The sequence below is a fragment of the Eleutherodactylus coqui genome, chromosome 10, assembly GCF_035609145.1.
Source record: "Eleutherodactylus coqui strain aEleCoq1 chromosome 10, aEleCoq1.hap1, whole genome shotgun sequence".
NCBI lineage: Eukaryota > Metazoa > Chordata > Amphibia > Anura > Eleutherodactylidae > Eleutherodactylus > Eleutherodactylus coqui.
Genome location: NC_089846.1, coordinates 97,786,847 through 97,803,327, shown reverse-complemented (window position 1 = coordinate 97,803,327; position 16,481 = coordinate 97,786,847).

The following is a 16,481-nucleotide window of genomic DNA, read 5'->3' as shown; positions in this document are numbered from 1 at the left end:
CATGTGGAAAATTAAGGGTGCCTCATCTATGTAAAGATAAAGAAAATGGAAGTGAATGAAATTGGTAGATTGTTTGTATAATAATATATTTAATACCAATCTGCCATTTCTTGGTGTGAAATACTTAAGAGCACCCTTGACACCCATGTCTTATAACTGTCTACCACTCTCTAACAGTGACCTAGAGAAGTTTTTCTCCTTCTCCTCTATGAAGGACCTTCCAGTTAGGTGTCATCTGAGGGGTTTCTGACATGTTTCAAATTCTCCATACACAATCTCGAGTCCTCCATTCCTTGTTTTCCGCCATTCACAGAGGGGTACTGCAGTGCGATGAGGGATCATCACAAATAACATCATTCCACAAAGGTGCCATTGAACTGGAGCCTCTTACGTGGTCCTTATCTAAAGTCCCTTAAAAAGGCCAGTGTGAAACGAATGTTGGGACGCAGCTCTCATCCGGGCCTATATCTTCTTTCATGTCTTTTATGAGGTAGTATTCCTATATCAGGTAGCTGGATCTTTAATGCACTTGTACTTTACTATTCAGTCCTTGATATACCACTCTTGTGATCTTGTTTCATGATTATACCTGGAATGTGGCTCATATAAAACTTTCATTGCCATCGTTTATGTATTTTATGGGATATCGTAATAAAGTACTGTATATCTATGCTTCCCCTTTTGTTGGAGTGTATTTATTTCTATATTTTTTAGTTAGTTTTGTATACACTGTAGTTGATACATTTGTGTGCGCTCTAGTATGTTTATAGGTTATTGGATAAATGGCCAAAACTATGGAAGTAGCAGCTCTATGTCTCCAAATGCAAAATAATGTTCTGGGGAAGAAGAAATCCTCGGACGGAGTATCACATTGGGTCTCCTGGGTTAGGGCCTGTTTATACTCAGGACCGTATAGATAGCTTGCGCTGCCCTATCCACCATGACTTAATATGCAGATTTGCGGTGCATCATGCTGAAAAATTCCACCTGTGTGAAAGGTCCTCGATTTTTTTACCAGCATTTATTGTCACAATCTGTCCATTTTTTGGTCCCATGTCCCCTGTCCTCCTCACTGCGAGGTTACTGCAGCCCCCGCAGTGAGAACGAGACTGAATGGAGCTCTGGTCATACAAGTCGCTGGCACTCCATTCCCTTTCAATGGGGCTGCAGAGATAGCTAACCAGCAAGCGCTCAGGTATTTATGTTAACCCCACTGAAGTTAATGGGACGCCGACCACGCATGCTCAGCCAGCGTTCCATTCATTCTGATGTTAAAGAAGGACATGGGTCTCTCTTTCTTGGGCTGAATGGGGGTCTCATCTGTGAGACCCTCACTGATCAACAAGTTATCTCCTATTCTGCGGATAGGGGATAACTTGCTCTCTCGGTACAAACCTCCTAAATCTCAGAGAGATCCAAGAGAAATGTCTTTTGCTCTCCAAGTTGATATTCATAGTGCAAATAAACAGTAATTCCCTTATACTGTTGGTCAGCTGCCCGCTGAACTAGTAATAACAACGAATACTGCTTCTTTCCCTGGCTGCAAGTAGAGCTCCGTGTACTCCCTACTGTGCGCCCTGTCCGCTGCAGTCATCCCGACACACAGCACAATCTGTGTCACGCAGTCACTGCTATTTTCATGACATGAGAAGCAGGGAACACGGAGCATGCTATGTGCAGCGGGAGCAGTAACAGCGTGGGCTGCTATTACAAATACATTTTGATTTAGTGCCGCCCCCTAAACATGGCCGCCCAAGGCACATGCCTTCAGGTATCTGGTGGCAAATATGAACACATTTATGCTAACATTATGTTTAGTTAATCATTTCCGTTTCTCTGTTCTGTTTGAGGAGCAAAGACATTCAAATAGAAATGGAATTAAACATTTCCAATTTATTCCCTATTGATATCAATGGGTTTAACAAAAAAGGAAATATTTCTATTGAATTCCATTTTGTCTCATTTCCATTTGAAAAATGGAAATGGAATTGAAATAAATGGAAGGATTTTTTTTTTTTTTACAGAATTTAAGGTTTAAATCAATGGGGAATAAAATGGAAATGTTAAAATTCTGTTTTTATTTCCGTATCTCTGCTCCTCAACCAGGACAGAGAAAGAGAAATGGTTAACTGAAGCCTTTGATGATGTAAACAAGACCCTGTCTATGACATCAGAAGTGAAGGATTTGGGGGTTCTGATTTCTGGCAGCCTCAAAATGACTATGCTGTGCGATCGGGCACCAAAGAAAACAAGTAGGATGCTCGCTGCGTAGCGAGAGGTTTAACCAGTTGAAAAAGGCAGATTGTGATCCTGCTGTACACTGATCTGGTGAGACCACATCTGTGATACGGCGTTCAATTCTGGAGACCTCATCTACAGACTTGTTTCCATTTCTCTATTTTGTGAAACTACTGCTTACGAACATATCTTCGCTACTCTTCTAAACTATGAATGAACTGGGTGCGTAAGAAATTTATTTGCCTCAAGCATACCTGGACCTAGGGTGTGACGGGTGTCCTTCTACTAGGTGAGCCGTCTAAACCAGGTGAGTCCTTTCCTATTTTTTCCCCACACACGTATTGGTTTCACACAAGGCGCGATCCTTCTGATTTTTATCTCACCTATAGAAAGTCATTGATAAAATAGAAAGAATCCAAACATGACTACAACAATGGTGGAAGGTCTTAAGAACAAAATGTATCAGGAAAGACTTAAAGAACATATTCTGTAAAGCCCACATGATGGAAACCTTTATATATGTTACCGGAGGAGAGAAGGGAAAGAGGGACATGATGGAAACCTTTATATATGTTACCGGAGGAGAGAAGGGAGGGGAGACATGATGGGAACCTTTATATATGTTACAGGAGGTAGAAGGGAGAGCACAATAACTTTAACTATAATATATATTACAGAAGGCAATAAGTGAGAGGGATTAAATGATGGAAACCTTTAAATATGCTACAGGAGGAGAGAAGGGAGAGAGGGGACATGATGGAAACCTTTATATATGTTTTAGGAGAAAAGAGTGACGACATTATGGAAACCTTTCTATATGTTACAGAAGAAGAGAAGCGAAAGGAGGACATGATGGAAAACTTTATATACATTACAGGAGGAACAAAAGGAGAGCAGGATAGAAACCTTTATATATGTTACAGGAGGAAGAAGGGAAATGAGAGACATGATCATAACTAGAGATGAGCAAACCTACTCGGCCACGCCCCTTTTTCGCCCGAGCGCCGCAATTTTCGAGTACTTCCGTAATCGGGCGAAAAGATCCGGGGGCGCCGTGGGTGAGTGGGGGGTTGCAGCGGGGAGTGGGGAGGAGAGGGAGAGAGAGAGGGCTCCCCCCTGTTCCCCGCTGCTATCCCCCGCCACGCCCCCCGGCGCCCCCCGAATCTTTTCACTCGAGTACGGAAGTACTCGAAAATCGCGGTGCTCGATCGAGTAATTACTCGAAACGAGTATATTTGCTCATCTCTAATCATAACCTATATGTGTTACAAGAGGAGAGCAGGTAGATAGAAACCTTCATATATGTTACAGGATAAAGAAAGAAAAGGGGGACATGATGGAAACCTTTATATATGTTGCAGAAGGAGAGAACGTAGAGGGGGACATGATAGAAACCTTTATATATGTTACCGGGGAACATAAGGCAGCGAAGGGCATGATGGAAACCTATATATATATATATGTGTTACAGGATGAAGAAGGAAGTGGGTGACATGATTCAATCTTTTATATATGTTACAGGAAAGAAGGATGGGGGGGACATGATGGAAACCTTTATGTATATTACAGGGGGAAAGAAGGAAGAGGGGGGACATGATGGAAACCTTTATATATATTACAGGGGGAAAGAAGGAAGAGGGGGGACATGATGGAAACTTTTATATATGTTACCGAAGGAGAGAAGTAAGGTGGGGGACTTGATAGAAACCTTTGTATATGTTACAGAAGGTAGAAGGGAGGGCGGAATGACTGTAACTATCATATATTTTACAAAAGGAAATAAGTGAGAGGAATTAAATAATGGAACATACATAATACCTTTATGTATGTTACAGGAGGAGAGAAGGGAGAGGAGGGACATGATATATATATATTCATGTATGTTACAGGAGGAGAGAAGGTAGAAACCTTTATATATGTCATATGGAAACCTTTATATATGTAATAGGAAAAGAGAGGAAGACATGATGGAAATCTTTATCTATGTTACCAGAGGACATAAGGGAGAGGGGAGCATGATATATACCTTTATATATGTTACAGTAGGAAGAATGGAGAAAAGGGACATGATGGAAACCTTTATATATGTTACAGGAGGAGAGAAGGGAGAGGGGGACATGATGGAAACCTTTTCATATGTTACAGGAGGAGAGAAGGGGGAGGGAGGACATGATGGAAACCTATATATACCTTACAGGAGAAAGAAGGGAGAAGAGGGACATGGTGAAAATTTTTATGTGTTACAGGAGGAAAGAAGTAAAAGGGGGACATGATGGAAACCTTTATATATGTTACATGAGGAGAGAAGGAAGAGGGGGGTATGATACAAAGCTTTATATATGTTACAGGAGGAGAGAAGGGAGAGGGGGACATGATGGAAACCCTTATATATGTTACAGGAGGAGAGAAGGGGGACATGATGGAAACCTTTATATATGTTACAGGAAGAGAGAAGGAAGGGGGGGACATGATGGAAACCTTTATATATGTTACAGGAAGAGAGAAGGAAGAGGGGGACATGATGGAAACCTTTATATATGTTACAGGAAGAGAGAAGGGAGAGGGGGATATGATGGAAACCTTTATATATGTTACAGGAGGAGAGAAGGGAGAGGGGGGACATGATGGAAACCTTTATATATGTTACAGGAGGAGAGAAGGGAGAGGGGGGCATGTTGGAAACCTTTATATATGTTACAGGAGGAAGAAAGGAAACAAGAGGCATGATGATAACCTTTATATGTGTTACAAGAGGAGAGATGGAAGATGGGGGCATGATGGAAACCTTTATATCTGTTACAGGAGGAGAGAAGGGAGAGGGGGACATGATGGAAACCTTTTCATATGTTACAGGAGGAGAGAAGGGGGAGGGAGGACATGATGGAAACCTATATATACCTTACAGGAGAAAGAAGGGAGAAGAGGGACATGGTGAAAATTTTTATGTGTTACAGGAGGAAAGAAGTAAAAGGGGGACATGATGGAAACCTTTATATATGTTACATGAGGAGAGAAGGAAGAGGGGGGTATGATACAAAGCTTTATATATGTTACAGGAGGAGAGAAGGGAGAGGGGGACATGATGGAAACCCTTATATATGTTACAGGAGGAGAGAAGGGGGACATGATGGAAACCTTTATATATGTTACAGGAAGAGAGAAGGAAGGGGGGGACATGATGGAAACCTTTATATATGTTACAGGAAGAGAGAAGGAAGAGGGGGACATGATGGAAACCTTTATATATGTTACAGGAAGAGAGAAGGGAGAGGGGGATATGATGGAAACCTTTATATATGTTACAGGAGGAGAGAAGGGAGAGGGGGGACATGATGGAAACCTTTATATATGTTACAGGAGGAGAGAAGGGAGAGGGGGGCATGTTGGAAACCTTTATATATGTTACAGGAGGAAGAAAGGAAACAAGAGGCATGATGATAACCTTTATATGTGTTACAAGAGGAGAGATGGAAGATGGGGGCATGATGGAAACCTTTATATCTGTTACAGGAGAATGGAAAGGAGGTACATCATGCAACTTTTTATATATGATACAGGAGGGTAGAAAGAAGAGGGAAGCATGATGGAAACTTTTATATATTACAAGAAAAAGGGAGAGGAAGACACGATGTAAACCTTTATATATTTTACAAAAGGAAGAAGGGAAAAAGGGACATCATGGAAACCTGTATATATGTTACATATTGAAAGTTCAAAATTGATGGAAAACCTTTTTATGTATTAGAGAAGGTCGAAAGGAGAGGACAAACATGATGCAAACCTTCATATATGTTGCAGGAGTAGAGAAGGTACGGGGGACATAGTGGAAGCCTTCATATATGTTACGGGAGAAAGAAAGGGACAAAGGGACACGAGAAAAAAAGCTTTCTATGTATTACAGGGGAGGGGGAACATGATGGAAACCATTATATATGTTACAGTAAGAGAGAAGAGAGAGGAGGACATGATGGAAGCCTTTATATATGTTACAGTAGGAGAGAAGGGAGAGGGGGACATTATGGAAACCCTTATATATGTTACAGTAGGAGGGAAGGGAGAGGAGGGACATGATGGAAACCTTTATATATGTTACAGGAGGAGAGAAGGGAGAGGGGGACATTATGGAAACCTTTATATATGTTACAGTAGGAGGGAAGGGAGAGGAGGGACATGATGGAAACCTTTATATATGTTACAGGAGGAGAGAAGGGAGAGGGGGACATTATGGAAACCTTTATATATGTTACGGGAGGAGAGAAGGGAGAGGAGGGACATGATGGAAACCTTTACATATTTTACAGCAGGACAAAAGGGAAAGGAGATACATGATAGAGAACTTTACATATGTTACAGGAGGAGAGAATAGAGGGGGGACAGGATGGAGACCTTTACATATGTTGCAGGAGGAAAGATTGGAGGGGGGGGCATGATAGAAACATTATATATATATTTATGTTACCAGAGAAGAAGGAAGAAGGGGACATGATGAAAACCTTTATATATCTTACAGTTGGGGGGAAGGGAGAGGGGGACATGATGGAAACTTCTACATATGTTACAGGATGTAGAAGAGAGGGTGGAATGACTGTAACTCTCATATATATTACAGGAGGAAATAAGTAAGATGGTAAAAATAATGGAAACATTTATACATGTTACAGGAGGAGAAAAGGGGAAGGAAGACATGATTGAAAACCTTTTGTATATTATAGAAGGAGGGAAGGGAGAAAGGTAACTTGATGGAAACCTTTATTTATATTACAGGAGGAGAGAAGGGAGAAGGGACACAATGTAAACGATTACATGTGTTACAGGATAAAGAAGAAATTTCGGAACATATTCAAAGCTTTATGCATGTTGCAAGAGAAAGAGGAGGGGGGGCATGGTGGAAACCTTCACATATGTGACAGGTGGAAGAAGGTATGGGTGAGGATTAATGGAAAACGTTATATATGTGAAAGGAAGAAGAAGGGTAAGTTGGGACATGATGGAAGCCTCTATATCTGTTACAGATGGACAGAGGGAGAAAGGAGCATAACGGAAACCTTTTGTATATCTTACAGGAGGAGAGACGGGAGAGGGGGGCATGATGAAAACCTTTATATATGTTACAGGAGGAGAGAAGAGAGGGAGGACATCATGGAAACCTTTATATATGTTACAGGAGGAGAGAAGGGAGAAGAGGGGGCATCATGGAAACCTTTATATATGTTGCAGGAGGAGAAAAGGGAAAGGAGGGATATGATGGGAACATTTATATATGTTATAGAAGGGAAGAAGGAAGAGGGAAACACTTTTCTATATGTTACAAGAAGAAGCTGGGGGAAGACATGATGGAAACCTTTATATATTTAACAGCAGGAAGAATGGAAAAAGGGACCTCGCGGAAACAATTTTAGATATCATATATAGAGAGTGGGGACCTGTTAGAAACCTTTATATATGTTAGAGGAGGAAGAAAGCAGAGGGCAGACATGATGGAAACCTTCAAATGTCTTACAATGGAAAGAGGGGATATAATGGAAACCTGCATATATATTACAGGAGGAAGAAGGGAAAGGGAGACATGATGGAAACAATTATATTTGGTATAGTAGGAGGGAAGGGAGAGGGGGACATGATGGAAACCTTAAATATGTTAACCCTTTGCAATCCAATTTTGGATTCAGGGTTTCCTACGGGGCTTTCTCTTTCTGCCATTTTACAATGGTGCCATCTGCTGACTAGATCCAGTACTACAGTATGTGACATGCCGGAGAGGCTCCCAGCAACAGAGTGGCCAGTAATATACAGTAAGAATACCCTGCCGGGAGTCTTCCGACATCGGAGCTGCACAGTCTTCAATCAGAATGTTGGAAGATGTCAGACAGTGGATTGGAAAGGGTTAAAAGTGGAGAGCAAGGAGAGGGAGGGCATAATAAAAGCCTTTAAATATGTTATGGGAGGAGAGAAGGGAGGGGGGACAAGATGGAATCCTTTATATATGTTACAGTAGCAGGGAAGGTAGACGGGGGACATGATGGAAGCCTTTAGATATGTTACAGGAGGAGAGAAGGTGATATGATAGAAAACTTTATATATATTACAGTACGAGAGAAGGGAGATGGGAGACATGATGGAGAATTTTACATATGTTACAGGAGAAGAGGAGGGAGAGGGGGCCATGATGGAAACCTTTATATATGTTACAGGAGGAAGAAAGGAGAGGAGGACATGATAGAAACATTTATATATATTGCAGGAGGAGAGAAGGAAGGCGGGACATGATGGACACCTTTATATATGTTTCAGGAGGAGAGAAGGAAGGGGGGACATGATGGAAACCTTTATAAATGCTACAGGAAATACAAGGGAGAGTGGGACATGATGGAAAACTTCATATATGTTACAGGGGAGAGAATGGACGGGGGACATGATTGAAACCTGCATATATGTTACAGGAGGGAGAATGGAGAGGGGGGGGGACATGATGGAAACCTTTACATTTGTTAGAGGAGGAGAGAAGGGAGAGAGGGAGATGATGGTAAGCTTTATATATGATACAGTAGGAGGGAAGGAAGAGACGGGGCATGATGGAAACCTTTATAAATGCTACAAGAGAAAGAACGGAGAGGGGGACATGGTGGAAATCTATATATATATATATGTTACAGGAGGAGAGAAGGGACAGGGGGACAAGATGGAAACCCTTATATATGTTACATGAGTAAGAATGGAGAGGTGGGACATGTTGGAAACCTTTATATATCTTACAGGAGAATTGAAGGGAGAGGTGGACAGCTTTATATATTTTAGAGAAAGGCGGAAGAGAGACATGATGGAAACCTTTATATAAGTTTCAAGAGCAGAGAATGGAGAGTGAGGAAATGATGGAAACTTTTATATGTGTTACAAGAGAAGGGAGAGGCCGGACATGATGAAAATTTTTGTATTAAAAACAGGAGGAAGAAGAGAGAGGACATGTTGGAAATCTTTCTATATATTACAGAAGGAGGGCAGGGAGAGGGGAGACATGACTGAAAGCTTAATATATTTCACAAGCGAAGAGAAGGGAATAAGTGGACACATTGGAAAACTTTCTACGTTACATTAGGAGAGAAGCTTGAGGTAAACATGATAGAAAACTTTCTATATTTTTAGGAGCAGAGAAAGGAAATGAGTAACACGATGGAAACCTTTATATATGTAACTGGAAGAAGGACGGGGGAGGGGAGATAGAATGGAAAGATATATATATATATATATATATATATGTTACAGGAGGAGAGAAGGGAGAGGGGGCCATGATGGAAACCTTCATATATGTTACAGGAGGAGAGGAGGGACATAATGGAAAATTTATATATGTTAGAGCAGGCAGAAAGGAGAATAAGCACATGATGGAAACCTTTTATATATCTTATAGGAGGAAAGAACGGAGAAGGTGGATACAAATGGAAAGTTTCATATTTGTTACAGGAGGAGAGGAGGGACAGGGGACATGGTGGAAACCTTTATATATGTTACAGGAGGAGAGGAGGGACATGATAGAAACTTTTCTTACTGCTACAGGAGGAAGAAAAGAGAGTAAGGACATAATGGGAAGCTTTATAAATGTCACAGGAGGAGAGAAGTGAGAAGGGGGACATGGTGGAAACCTTTATATATGTTAAAGGAGGAGAGAAGGGAGAAAAGGGACATGATGGAAACTTTATATATGTTACTGTAGGAGGGAAGGGAGAGGGGACATGATGGAGACCTTTATGTATGTTACAGGAGGAGAGAAGGGATGGGGGGACATGGTGGAAACCTTTCTATATGTTACAGGAGGAGAGAAGGGAGAGGGGCACATGATGGAAACCTTTTTATATGTAACAGGAGGAAAGCATAGAGAGGGGACACATGATTGAAAGCTTAATTTGACAAGTGGAAAGAAGGGAGAAAGGGGAGATAAAAGAAACCTTTATATATGTTATGGGAGGATAGAAGAGAGAGGGGGCATAATGGAAAACTTTATATATGTTACATTAGGAGAGAAGGTAGAGGTAAACATTATGGTAAACTTTCTATATGTTACAGTAGCAGAGAAAGGCAATGAGTAACATGATGAAAACCTTTATATACGTTACAGGAGGGAGGGGGGACATGATGGAAAGATTTTTGCATTTTACAGGAGAAAGCAGGATGTGGAGGGACATGGTGTAAACCTTTACACATGTTGCAGGAAGATGGAAAGTAGAGTGGGAACATGATGAAAACCTTTATATATGCCTTTTAGGAGGAAGGAGGGAGCTGGAACAAATATGGAAGTCTTTATAGCTCACCAGACTAATTTCCTCAATGAATTTTGAAACCGTGTTGAAGTAGGATTCTGGTGATTCTAAACTGGGGCCCCCATCATCCGAGAAGAGACCAATATGGTCTTCAGTGTTCCCCACGACATTCAGTATTCCCTGATATGTGCAATAATGAACAAATCAGGTGAGTAAAGGGCTCCATCACCAGAGCAAATACTTTTGGGGAGCATGGACATTCTTGGCGTGTCCCATTGGAAATGCCAAAGAGATTGGAAATTGAATCTGAGGTATAAACCTGTGCCGAGAGATGAGTGTATAAAGCCTTTATAGAAGTGAGCAAGGAACTCCAAACTCAAATTTCAGGAGCACCTTTCTGAGATGATCCCAAGGTACTTGGTCGAACCCATCCAAAGAAAAGAGCAGAGAAGGCGTTCCCTGGGCGGACACCACCAAGACAATATCAATATAGCATTGCGTACCATCTACTCTTAGACGTCCTTTAATTATCAAGTTCTGCATAACCTCAGACAATCTGTTGGCTTGTATTTTCACCTATAATTTTAGGTCCATATTTAAAAGGAAAAAAATGTCTCTTTATTAAAATCACCCATCCATATCCGTATCATCCATATCAAGGAGCCCACCTTATTTTGGTTGACAAGAAAGAGAGTTTTCTGGATAAATGTATGTTGTTTAGAATTCGAGGCATATATTGATACAATAGTAAATCGGGTGTTTTTGATGGTGCAGTTCAGAATAACGAAGCACCCATCATCGTCAAGAGACAATGCCGCTGTATTTTTTTTATGAGTTTAACTTTAGGCAGATTTATTCTGCATGTGATTATATAGCTGAAAATTTTGATTAAATCAAGTAATATCTTGTCAGAAAATGGAATTTTATTTTGGTCCTCTACATTTTTGATTTTTTTTTTAAAGGGTATCAGTTTCTTTAAGTCTTTGTTTTTTTCTCAAATGCAGCCTTTTTTAGAAAATGTCCCCTCAAAACCACCTTATGTGCACTCTAAACAGAGGTGATCTTAATGTTTTCAATATCATTAAAGAGAAAGTACTCTTCTTGCGTTTTCTGAGGTTTTTTTTGAAAATTCAATATTGCTATTGAGGAACTTATTGAGAAACCAGTGGGACGAGGGGGGTAGATTAAATTCCTCTTCAATAGATATCGCAATAAGAGCAAGATCCAACCAAGTTATAAGGCCCACACTAGAGGAAATGACCTTCTGCAATAACTATCTGTCTACTAAAAAGAAATCATTTCAGGATTACATTTCGTGAGGGTTGGAGAAGAAAGAGTAATCACGGTCGTGTGCATGTTGTACCCTCCAAAAGTCATACAATGATTTCGTAAACAACAAGTCTTGTAAGTCTCGAGCCTTGTTAATGGAAGCAGGGACATTTCTAGTAAGGGAATAGTCAGCAGCATTCAAGTGACTTTCTTGAGTGCAAAAGAAATCACATTTTTGACTGAAAGCCTCTTTCCAAAGCATGGGACATTTGAATAGGATATTAAGAACTTTAATCCCTTAGTGACCAAGCCTGTTTACGCCTCAGTGACCAGGCCAACTTTTGGAAATCTGGCATGTGTCACTTTAACATAGAATAACTCCATAAAAGTTTTGCATATTTACGTGGTAAAAATAGACTGATAAAATTTGTGTATATTTATTAAAAACTCCCAAGTTGGGAAAAAAATTTAAAAAGTTTAATATTTTCAATTGCAATATCTCAAATATGTGCAAACATACTGTACACATTTTTGATAAGATATATATTTTCATCTGTTTACTTTTTTTCTGTAAGCATATTTGAAAAACTTTCTTTTTTTAATCATTTAGGAGACGTACCGATTTAACATTAATTATTAACATTTTGAGGAACACTTTGTTTTCCTGCACCAAGCCAAGATTGCAAAGGTACATAGGTGTCAGAATGATAGATACCCCCAGAAATGACCTTATTTTAAAAACTACACCCCTTAATGTATTCACTGAGGGGGTCATGAGTATTTTGACCCCACAGTTTCTTTTCAGGAGTTAATGCAATGCAAATATGTTATTTTGAATTTTTTTTTCTATAGTGCACATGAAAATGAGGATTTGCACCCCAATATGGATACCCCCGTTTGTCCTATGTTCAGAAACATACCATTGTGGCCCTAATCTTATGTCTGTATGCACAAGAGGGCCCAAACCGAAAGGAGCAGCTGGTGGCTTTCAGAACAGACATTTAGCTTGAAGGTGTTTTAGGCCCCATCGCTCACTTGTAGAGCCCTTCAGCGGCCAAAACGTTGGAGAACCCCCACAAATGACCCCGTTTTGAAAACTAGACCCCTTAACAATGTAATCTAGGGGTGTACTGCTTAGTCTGATGCCACAGTTTTTGAATGAATCTAAGCAAAGCAGAAGGAAAAAATTGCGATTTTCGTTTTTTTGACAATTGTGTCATTTTAAAAACAGTTTTTTTGTGCAGCACACTCCAAAATGGATCCCCATTTGTGCTGTGTTTAGAAACATACCCATTGGGGCCCTAATCTTCTGTCTGTATGCACAATGGGGCCCAAACCGAAAGGAATATTAAACGTCAACTGTCTTTTAACTTTTACGTGATTGCCATTATTAATTGGATATGAGGATTTGTACCCCAAAATGGATACCATTGTTTGTCCTGTGTTCAGAAACATACCCATTGTGGCTCTAATCTTATGTCCATATGCACAACAGAGCCCTAACCTAAAGGGGCAGCGGGTGGCTTTCAGAACAGACATTTGCCAGAAGGTGTTTTAGGCCCCATAGCACACTTGTAAAGCCCTTAAGCAGGATTCAGCAGTGGTATCTGTGCATGCAGGTAGACATAAGGCCTAAGTGAAGGTTTTTATGGCTTAAGTGGAGGTTTTAGGAGAAAAATTTGGGCAAATTTTGAAGGATTGAAGGAGCATGGTCGTGTCTTTGGGGGAGAACTGGTTTCTTCTTGGGAAGAAGCCAGAGACCACTTGGATTGTAACTTTTCTTCTTCTTTAGGAGAAGAGACATTGTGAGGAATTCCATTCTTGAAGATTATGAGTTTTACAGGAAAATCCTACTTATAAGAGATTTATTTTGTCTCTTAAAATGTTTGTGAATTTTGTGAATTCTCTTCTTCTTGCCATTGTGGTGGGAGACAGATCAGAAAAGAGAGAGATTAGCTGAAAACACTCAGGAAGAGGGATAGATTGTGATGAAGCCTTTAGCAGTGCGTCTTTAAAGTGAAAGAAGTGCTGTCTGGCAAGGGCATCCCTGGGGACTCCTGCAGGGATACTTTTGGGTTTGGGCACTCTGTGGGCTTTGTCGACCAGGAGATCTCTCTCCTTTGCATCAGAGATAATAGCAACAAAGAGGTCGGTGAGGAATTGTATAAGTTGGGAATTACTGATATTTTCTGGAATATTTCTGGATCTTAACCCCTTAGTGACCAAGCCTGTTTGCGCCTTAGTGACCAGGCCAAATTCTGCAAATCTGACAAGTGTCACTTTAACATGGAAAAACACCAGACAGGTTTTGCATATCCAAGCGATTCTGACATTGTTTTTTCACCACATGTTGTACTTCATTTAGGCGGAAAAAAAAGACAGATAGAATTAGTGTTTATTTATTAAAAGCGCCAAAATTGGGTAAATTTTGAAAAAAAAATCATCATTTTTTCACATTTCCAACTGCAATATCGCAAATATGTGCAAACATAATATAGAAATTTTTGCTAAGATATATATTTCCATCCGTTTACTTTATTTTGGGCGCACATTGGAAAAACTTTCGTTTTTTTTAAACTATTTAGGAGACGTACAAATTTAACATTACTTTTCAGCATTTTGAGGAACACTTTGTTTTCCTACACCAAGCCAAGATTGGAAAGGCTCATAAGAGTCAAAATGATAGATACCCCCACAAGTTGAGTGACCAAAACGATGGAGAACGCCCACAAGTGACCCCATTTTGAAAAGTAGACCCCTTAACGAATTTATCTAGGGGTACGATGACTTTTTTGACTTCACAGTTTTTGAATGAATCTAAGCCAAGCCGAAGGAAAAAAATTACGATTTTAATTTTTTTGGTAATTCTGTCATTTCAAAAGCAGTTTTTTTTTGTACAGCACATATATGAATGAAGACTTGCACCCCAAAATGGATACCCCTGTTTGTCCTGTGCTCAGAAATATACCCATTGTGGCCCTAGTATTACGTCTGTATGCACAATGGGGCCCAAAATGAAAGGAGCAACTGGTGGCTTTCGGAACAGAAATTTTGCTTGAAGGAGATTTAGTCCCCATTGCCCACTTGTAGCGCCACTGAGTGACCAAAACGATGGAGTACCCCCACAAGTGACCCCATTTTGAAAAGTAGACCCCTTAATGATTTTATCTAGGGGTACGATCACTTTTTGACTTCACAGTTTTGGAATTAATCTAAGCCAAGCAGAAGGAAAAAATTATGATTTTCATTTTTTTGGCAATTGTGTCAATTTAAAAACAGTTTTTTTTGTACAGTGTACATAGGAATGAAGATGTTCACCCCAAAATGGATACCCCCATTTGTCCCGTGTTCAGAAACATACCCATTGTGGCTCTAATCTACTTAAAGGAAACATGGCTAGGCCTATAATGGAAGGAGCACCCATTGGATTTCAGGGTACAACGGAATAAATTCCAGGCCCCATTGCCCACTTGTAGAGCCATTAGGCGGCCAAAACAATAGAGAACCCCCACAAATGACCCCATTTTGAAAACTAGACCCCTTAACAAATTCATCTAGGGGTGTACTGCGTATTTTGACCCCACAGTATTTAAATGAATCTAAGCAAAGCAGAAAGAAAAAATTACAATTTTCATTTTTTTGGCAATTTTGTCAATTTAAAAACAGTTTTTTTTGTACAGTGTACATAGGAATGAAGACGTTCACCCCAAAATGGATACCCCCATTTGTCGCGTGTTCAGAAACATACCCATTGTGGCCCTAATCTACTTACAGGACACATGGCTAGGCCCATAATGGAGGGAATGCCCGCTGGATTTCTGGGCAGAACTGAATAAATTCCAGACCCCATTGCCCACTTATACGGAAAAAAAATTGACTTCTTAAAAATAATCCCCCCCACCCCCCGCCATCCCCATTTTTTGGCATTCACTAATTATTAGATAAAGGTAATAATATAAACTGCGTTTTATGTCTGAAGACAGGGGTAATTACGGAGGCTGGTTGGGTTGAGCACATGGGGCAAGAAAACCGGGTATTCCCCCTCCTCTTATGCTTTTTGGGGGGTATTTCGTGACCTCAGTAGCGCGTATGGGGTGTAAAAAGTGGTGCTCTGTGAGTCTCCGTAAGCTTGATGAGGTGTGGCGGTCTCACACAGAAGACGTTCAACAAGCTGCTCCTGGAACTGCATGAAGGTGAGCGTTCCCGGGGCTTCTTGTAAAATACGTATCACAGGTAGCGGTCTGAATAACGCTGGGCTCACATGGCCGTAGGTGGAATCCGCTTGCTGAGGCCCGCAGCGGATCCCATCTGTGAGCCCGGCTGTGACCCTGCGTACGGACGCGTAATGTACTGCGCATAACTGCCTACTCACACAGGCGGTCATGCGCAGTGCACCTTTTTTTAGTTTGTATTTCCTGCACCGTCGCTTAGCGGTGACGCGGGTACCCGCAGCCCGTACACAATGTAGTTGCGTATGGGCTGCGGGTATATCCGCAGCCATGGAGCACAATACGCGGATAGCCGCGGTAAAATAGAACCTGCTTTTTTGCGAGTGGATTACGCAATTCCAACCCACTAATGTGAGCGGAATTGTGTAATCCAATGCGATTGATCTGCGTATTAATGTGGATCAGACGCATGCGGAATCCATAATTCCAATCCGGTCATGTGAGACCGACCTATGTTAGATCGCTACTTTTTTATTACGTGACCGGGGACCGC